Raw genomic sequence first — 9,299 nt, 5'->3', positions numbered from 1 at the left:
CTCGTTTAAAGATGTCAGTCAAATAAACATTTGTTTCATCATTGTATTAGTATGTTATTCGTACTTAAATATAATTTTCAAAAAACAATTAATGAAAAAAAATTATATCGAGCAAAGCTCGGTCATCCAGGTACTGGTTTATTGTTACGCAAAGTGCTGTCAACCTAGAGGTGGTCTCAGTCTCTGAATCAAACCTATACCAATAGATTTTTCTTTATCTGTTATATATGTTCTTGTATAGGGAATGAAAACGACATAAGGCGGGTAGAGATGGCCCATCAGCTCAATTATATATATTCCACGAAACGGATATAGGAATGTGTATAATAATAATAAATAATAGGAACTTTATACTAGTAGCTTATGATCAATAGAGCTTTAACATAAAGTTTTGAAATAGTCCAAGGTATTATAAAAGTAATTGTGTGACGGGTGGATGGTTCACATCTTTGTTTACAAAAGAAAGAGACAGACGATCAATTACATCGTGTGAACCAAACACGTGGTATTTACTTTCGAAAAGATAAAACTTTTGACACGAGAACGCTTTTGAAGAAAACTTGGGAAACGCACGATTGTACGTACGAAAATTGCTCCTAAGTTTAACAAAGAAAATTCAATTTATTCTCTAAAAGAAGAATTAACATAGTATTGTGTTTTATTAACATAGTTTTTACACATTTAAAGAAAACACTTTTTTACCGGATTGAAGCTATATATTATTGTACACTGATAATTATTTAACATAATTTTAAATTTATCCGACGTTTCGCGTGTTTTACAGCGTGCGTGGTCACGGTGACTGAAGACAAAAGATGTTTAATTTCAAAAAAAGTATCACAGCTTTAAAAAAAAGTTGTATTATTTGTATTAAATTCCCAGGAGTTGGTATCGACTAAAAGATGAAGGGTTTCTGCAGAAATTGCTCACGGTGTCCTCCATTATGTTAAATAATTATACAATAATAGTTTACAATAATACATAGATTCAATCTGGTAAAAAAGCTTTTTCTTAAAAAGAAGAATTAAAATTTATCGGCGTCATGGCCATTTAGTAGTAAACCTACAAAAATCATTTACAACATTTTCAATGTATTAAAATTTAAATTAAAGATTAAATGAAAATGTTAATGCACAAAATGTGAAGAAACCGTAACTTAAGTAACAAAATATATATGAAATTGACGTTTAAATTTTATTTATCAACTGCCTTCAATGTAATTTGAACCGTAATTCCACGAACATCTGTTTAAAATGTATAACCATAAAATGCTAATGAACATTTTGAACACATCAAACTTCTGATTGGCATCGTTTGTATTCTCAAACAGCCATAACCAGGCGTTTGATTCCACGAAATGTTTGTCGAATGAAGGTTTACTAAGACTAGTTTGCTGGTCAGACTTTAGGTAAATAAGTAAATAATAGGTGTTTGTAGTTTATTAAATATAATTAATAGTGGTATTGATGTAAATTCCCTACTCATATAACTTAAAAATAAAGCAAATAAATCAGGCCCCTAGTTGCAAATTATTTTTCAAGTGAAATGAAAAAAAAATCTGTCGAGTTAATCAATAAGTTATTGTGAGACCAAGTAGATTCTTTTAAAAATTGATAAATGTATCAAAATAAAAGTTGTTTACTGGTTTATACTAGTCGGAAAAGGTCTTCTATTGTGCGGCCCCGAGCTGTAGGCTGGGTTGCGCTCCCCTCAATCTAGCCCTGGCCGAAATTCTGTATTTATCAGTTAAATAGGCAAGTGGGTCATCAGCCTCCTGTGCCTGACACACGGCGTCAACTATTTCGGTATAAGGCAAGCTGGTTTTCTCACTATGTGTTCCTTAACCGTCCGAGGGAATATTAAATGCGCACATAGAATGAAAGTCCATAGTTGCCGATTGAACCTAAGACCTCAGGGATGGGGGGTGCACGCTGAAGCTATTAGGCTATCACTGCTCCAACAATTATTACTTAGCATGCTATAAAGCAAATAGTGATACTGGAATTGCTACATCTTTGTATGTTTGTGAAATCAAGAGGGGTCGTTTTAAATTGGTCACAGTACATGTCATCACGTACCACACGAGTTGTTCAACTCAAAATAACTCCTTTTGATTTAATTAGAGGCCCTTAATTGAAAATATGTTCGCATTACATATGTACAAGCGTAGGGATAGCATACAAAACTAAGAATATACTCCCTTATGTAAAAAACAATGTACTAATAAGTAATAGTTCGCACTCAGTCTTGACTTTGAATAATTAATATTCAATTGCTATATCTATGTTGTAATTAAACAAAGTGATTCTTTTATAATTTATAATAATACATACAGACGATATAACGTTTTCTACAGCTGTGATAATTTTTGATATTCGACACCCTTTGTCTTATTAATCTAATTTTAAATTATGTAAAATAATTATAAGTTTATAATACATAGCTGCAATCTATTAAAGGGTGTTCTCCTTAGTTTTTTCTGTTTAATCTTCTTCATCACGATATTTGCCTTCACCATAGGAGCAAATATTAATTGCGCACGTAGTATGTAAAAATCCATTGCGTAGCCGTCGGTTGAAAGTCGCACGCTTAAGCTACTTTTGCCTGATTTAGATTAAGACCGAGAATCTCTAACTAAAGTGTGAAACACTCCCCGCACTATAGCTGGGTGCACAGCAGAACGCATGCTAAGTCGAGCAAAAAAGCGGCCCGGCCGTACTATCCTGTTCTCGAAACTCGAAATCCTGTTTTCCACCTTGAGCTTGAATTTTTAGTTATTAAGCAGGGATTGTATGAACTCAATATATTTCATTTAATTAGAACCAGTTGTTTAACATTTATCACTAATCAACTTCAAATTTAGAATACAGTGTTTTGTGCTCATATCAAGGAGAAATCGTGTACAAAATATGTTCTTGTCACTCATCACTAAATTCAACTTTGGAATACAATTAGTGCTTAGTGTTGACATCAAAGAGAAATCGTATGCAAAATATCGTAGAATTGTTTTGTGAGACTTGTTTTTTTTTGATGGTTGGTTTCAGAATATGTATGAAAATAAGGTTAATCGTTGTTAATATTTTTTATTTACACACTGTACTTTAGCACGCGTTACTCGAACAAATTTCAAGTTGCGGTTTAACTTGCGACTTTGAGCTTGCGTAGAATCGTTTTAATTGTTATTCACGACCTGTGGTTAATGTATAAGAAGGGGTAAGTTTACAAGTGGCTCGATTGAAGTACAGATAATAAACACGTGTCATAGATTTCGGAAAGCTTAAGGATTCCTTGAAGGATGATTTACCTAATTGTCTTTAAAAAATATATACAGTACATACTAGATAAATTAAATTAAATAAGTTAAAAATATAATTGTAGTTAATTCCTAATAATTAACCTTAAAATTTATAATTAAAATATATTACAAAAAGGAGTCCCTTCAGGCAAGGTTCCGAAGATACTGGCAGCTTTCCCCCTTTTAATAGCTAGCCTAATTCTTTGTTCGATGTAGCTGCCAGCCCTTCATTCTCCTGTGATGTCGACTAACCTTTTTGATATTTTCCTAAAGAGCCTTATAGCGCTAGGACCCCACGGGCAATATATTTCAACGAGAAATTATAAGTCATGTAGCTGCCACGTTTGCTATGATTTTAATTAACAAATATTAAAAACTTAACAGATAAGTCAAGGAGATATGAGACAATACTACAAAAAGTGAGAAGAATCTAGTTAACACGTACTTCAACAATTCAACTTAAAAATAATAGAAAACAAAAGCAGAATGTCCATGAATAAATTCACTGTTCTGTCATACGACAGAGCTCAATCCCCAAGGCCTACATTCACTTTGAACTGAAAAATCTCTGTTTTACATCACTGACCCAAAGGTCTAACTACCAACATACGTTGAACCCTACAACGCAGGCTTGCTTTGTAATAAATAAGGCTAGAGCGAATTTCACGAAGGTTATGACGGGTCAAATTATATTGGAGGGAATTTTATTTCATGCTAGTTATAGGTTATGGCAGACAATTTTTACTGAGACTACTTAACTTGAAATTTCTTTTACTCGTCAAATTGAGGACGACTCTGAGGTTTTTTGAATTATTTCACAATCTTTTACCAAGTGGAAAATTGCGAAAACGTAACGACAACAGTCATACCAAATATGAGTTCTTTGTTAGACATCGAAGGTATTCTAAGGAACGTTCAAGTTAATAAGACTACTTTAACACATCTATTCTTTATGTAAGGAAGCAACTGAACATAAGTAATGGTAAATAAATAACTAACTTAACGCAAATCTCTTATCCCTAATACAAAACGTAATTGAATTAAAACATTTTGTTTACTTTGATATCAATAAGTATCATCTACACGCTATCAATTTAGTAAAAATGGGATTAAAAAAGAAAGTATAACCTTTATGCAATACACGATTTTATGTATCAATAATTCGTTCATTTATTTACGTCCGAAACCTATAATTATTAATAATCTAATAATAAAATAATCTGAGATCAAACCATGACAATCAATCGATCTCCTATCTACATCCCAAACCCTACGAACACAATCCATTTTTGGATATAACGAAATCTTTTCGCTCTTTACACACATTTGATAATCAATATAAACCTAAATAAAGTAAAAAAAACGTAAAACTATTATTAAAATATACATGTCTATGTGTAAAACATATCAAATAGCTTTCAATTATTTTAAAAACTGGTGTAAGTTAAAATCTTAAGATATTGACACAGATGAACTATCATTTTCATACAAAGGTCAATCCATATACACCGATCAAAACTACCGTGGATAGCTTGTATCGACAGATGGCTATTATAATCCGCGGATTGCTTATAGGCACACTTTTATCAATATTTGGATTAAAATCTGAGATGGGCAGAAATGGATTAAGATAGGTTATTGTTTATGTAAGAGTACAGGAACTTAGCAAATGAACTACTACAGTAATCTCTTCCGTGCAACCGTGGCGATAAAAATACATAAACAAATATTAAGTACCGTAGGCCGATCCGGGGTTAAACGCAAAGATAGTGATGTGACCTCGGGCCATGAATAGCTTGTGTTTCGGTTATTGTGCTGAAACATTAAAACCGGAATCAGGCCGGCCGTGTCAGTTTTATTTTTATTATTTACTTTATGTTACTCCATTTTCGGGTCAACGAGTTTCTGAATTTTTAGTTGCAACATTTTATTTCTATTCGAATTAGCTTTGGAACTTTAAAGTAAAAATCATGTATAAAGTCAGAAGCTTTCTCTAAATGTAGTTCAAGTTTCTGTTATATATTTAAAGAAATGTCTTCATTTAGATTGCAATTTGAATTTTAACTATAAATTGCAGATTCAATACTTATACTTTTACTTGACATTTTTTTTTAGATGATATTTTCGAATGTTTTTCTTATTATCGGTGACGGATACACTGGAGCTGGTTTTATTATTGTGTTAATTAAATGAATGTCTTTATATTGGCAGTGGCAAGCTTTATTTATTTATTTATTTATATAGTTATCCAGCTAAATATACGATGACTAACATTTACGTCAAGTTGTGCAGTGGACCAGTAAGTATTTTAACCACAAGACTGCCAACTATTATTTACAATGAGTTATTAGCTGCTTCAGTCATTTTCAGAACTGGATATCTCGACAAACTAGTAATGGTCACGATGGTGTGATGGCAGAAGTCGGGGTCGATCGCCATACTCGTTCGTCTGAGCAATCGAAATATTTATGGATAGAACAGCATGGAGGCAGCAAGGCAGACACGACCGGTCCGCAATGAAGACTACGAAGTATAGTAATATAAATGTAACATTAATAAAATATATTTAAGTACCTAATATAAACGTTTGCATTGAATTACAATTGTATTGTATTGATTCTAGAAAAGATTGACACCTATTGCTCAATGGTAAAGTACGTCGTTTTTATCGTAAACGTAGTATAAATCACTCCGCCACTTTACCTGTAAGTCTTGGCAGATTGAAATACGGCCATGCATTCAACCTTTTTCACTTTGCATTGAACTCGAACAACAATAGAAAAATACGAATATAAATCTAAACGTTAGATACGATTGTTCTTATTTTGAAATAACTTAAATAAATATTTCTAGGTTTTTCTAGATTCTTATTTAATATGCGATGTATCTTAAGTACGGGAAGTGAAATTTTGTGACACAAATGACTAAATTCCAGAAATTGTGCATACTTCTTAATTTACCACGTTAATTCTCATTCGATCTTTCTGACGAATAAAAAACTTTGAGATATGCTGATGTATACATGATATGTCTTTACATAAAAGAAAATATTATTATTACAAGGTTTTATATATGGCGTTATTCGTGTATATTAACACAAATCTTTTGTAATTTTTGAAAATCAAACAATATTGACAATGACAATTACTCGCTAAAAAACTAAAATTTTACTCAATATTTAACAACTATTCGTATGACATACTACACTAGTGCTCAATTTTAGTTATTTCCGCTAGAGACTTTGATCAAATATCACTTCTAAATATATTTTTTATACGTTTTTGTACAGTTTTTAAAGCTTTTACAGCTGTATACGGTTGTTATCTCTAATTGTAGATTAGTTAGTTAACATTTGATTAAAGGAGATATCACTGAAAATGTTTAGAAAATGAAAAACGGCTGTAGAAAGTTGCCAATACTTTTATTGTTATTCAAAGTAATCCCCGTTTCGGGTGACTCATTATTTCGACACCTGTCATAGTCAAATATTCAACAGTCCGTTATGCGGAGTACGATTGTCGTGGTGAAGTAGGATCCTGCTTCAAGGGCGCTGTTGTCGAATTTATTTGAAGACAACAGGCAAACAGCGGTTGATATGCCAGTCTGCAGTAACTGTCCTTAGATCTTCTAGCACACCTGTCGCGAAATGACCTTTCCGACCAAAGGATGAGTAGTTGGTCGATCCTGGAAAAGGAAAAGCCCACTGAGCTGATTGTCTTTTGTTTTCAGGTTCATAGCAATATATCCAGCTTTCATCACCCGTGACGATGTCAAATACAGCATTTGAGTCACCCGCGTGGAACTTACCTAACATTTAGCGACACCAGTCCATGCAAAGGTGTTTCTGGTCGTCAGTTAAATTATGGGGAATTCATCTGGTACAAAGCTTCCTGACACCCAAAAGAAAGTCAAGTTCAAAAAAAAAATTTTTTGAACTTGACTCATCTGCTGATAGGTCACTCTCTATCATGCGTCGCACAGCACTGGTGTTATCTTCAGAAGTCGCTGTTAAAAGACGTCCCTCACGCGGACCATCATTGAGATTGCTACATCCACGCTAAAACTCGTTAAACCCATTGTAAACAGAGGCACGAGATGGGGATTTATTTAGAAATGCTAATCGCAGCCTATCGCTAGCTATATCGCTTTGTTGTTGAGTAAGCCCACAACGAAAGTCATAATAAATCATTGACCGAACATTTTCTCGCGTTAGTTTCACGTGTAACAAGAGTTTTAGATTTACCGCCAATTCACAAAAACAAATGACAATATACTACATTAGGATACCAAAGAGTTCTAAAATTGAAATTCATAAAATGTTTTAATTAGCGATGTTTCTAACTGGCGAGTTATAAATATTTTTTTTTTTTGGTTTCTGATAGGTTCTAACTTATAAAAACATTCTAACCTAATAAATCTAATTAAATATGTGCTAAAAATATCTCTAAGAATTTCCTTTGCCTTTTTATCGAAATAATTGCATTAAATAAACTACCAACTGAGCTACAACGCTCCTTCGATAAAATTCCTTGCTATAAATTAATAAAATTATAATAGGTGTTGGAGAAAATCCAGGAAACTGCGGGGCGCCGTAGGATTTAATATTCGAGTTTGTTTATTATATACGTCGACATTTATGTATCCGTTAAACTGACTGTTTAATAAGGCAAGCCGTTGATTAATGCCGAGATCTATAGAGCGCACTTACACTTTGCTCAGACTAAACTTTCGAGTTAAGTCTTATTTGGTATTTATAGAGCAAACTACGAATCTCTCGGAGTGTTGGCTTAGCTTAATCTCAAGTCGACGAAATCGACGACTTACCAAAATCTTTGACTATAAGCCTAACAAAAACAATGGCCCAAAATTTACTTTGCCATCATATCTTTTACTTGACTTTTTATTTTGTCGTATCTGCCCTATAGCAGTGACATATGTTGACAACAAAATTCAAAATAACTTCAACACTCGCTTCAAATCTGTTATTTTCGTTTGCCTAAAAATATAAATATCTTAGATATTTAATCTTCTACCTCTTATTACCTGACGACCCTGCTTGCTCAACGGATTTTGTCCCTGCTTAAACGACTGACCACGGCTATTCTCACTCGGACCGGACTCGCGCACAAAAAAATGCAGAAAATGGGCAAAACAGAAACCCTACTCGGAATTTGAGAGGCAACTGCTCGTACAGTTGGTGCAGTAATTTAATAACTGTAACGTGTCACATACTGTAAGTAATCCACCAACATACACTATCTATAAATATCAATATGCTGTAAGATAATTACAAAGATCTTCATACACTTCATTCACTAGTTAGGTATAAGCCCGCGGCAAAAATTAAATGGTTATCTTAGCCAATAAAAGACATTCCTAAATGTTTACTTATTAGACTGTTTACTTTTTTAGCTGGTACTGATCATGACAATAATAATGAAAGCTGGAGACCAAAGAGGGCAAGAGCGTCCACTATAGATGCCACATTTAAATATGTAAATCAGCCGGGAACAAGCCACAACTGGACTGAACAAGCTGGGTTGACGGAAAACAGTGTTGAAGTCACCACTAAAAGTGAATCAGCAAGCAGAAAAATTAAACCTTCATTTGAGGACCTTAAAAAAAATTGCTGTGGCAAGAGTTGAACAACAACAAAAGAAGATATGAGATAGAAATGGAACATTTAAAATTAAAAAATCTGTTAGAAATAGTTCAGTTAAAGTTCTTCAACAAAAAAATAAATTATCATTAGAAGTTTTACAGTTAAAAAAAGAATCGGAAAATAAATGATTAAAATACAATAAGTTTTTTTTATTTTCTTTATTACCAAAAACGTAGTTAAATTGGGCAATCACAGATTGCCGGAATACTAGACCGGTAGGATATATTTCATTGTTTCTGTGTTCTTTAACTTCTGGTGTCTGATCAGCAAGATCACCATCGTCATAAGCATCCCATCTCTCTATACCTATATTATGCAGTACAGCACAAGCAATATTTATAT

General features: G+C 33.1%; 1 long non-coding RNA gene across 1 annotated transcript; it reads left to right on the top strand.

Annotated features, from left to right (window-relative positions):
* Positions 1–8,043: 8,043 nt before the first annotated feature.
* On the top strand, positions 8,044–8,884 carry LOC123689422. Its single transcript, XR_006750396.1, has 2 exons — positions 8,044–8,528; positions 8,708–8,884. It is a non-coding gene; the product is annotated as an uncharacterized LOC123689422 (long non-coding RNA).
* The last annotated feature ends 415 nt before the right edge of the window (positions 8,885–9,299 follow it).

The sequence above is a fragment of the Pieris rapae genome, chromosome 8, assembly GCF_905147795.1.
Source record: "Pieris rapae chromosome 8, ilPieRapa1.1, whole genome shotgun sequence".
Lineage (NCBI taxonomy): Eukaryota > Metazoa > Arthropoda > Insecta > Lepidoptera > Pieridae > Pieris > Pieris rapae.
This window is presented reverse-complemented; position numbering and strand designations above follow the sequence as displayed.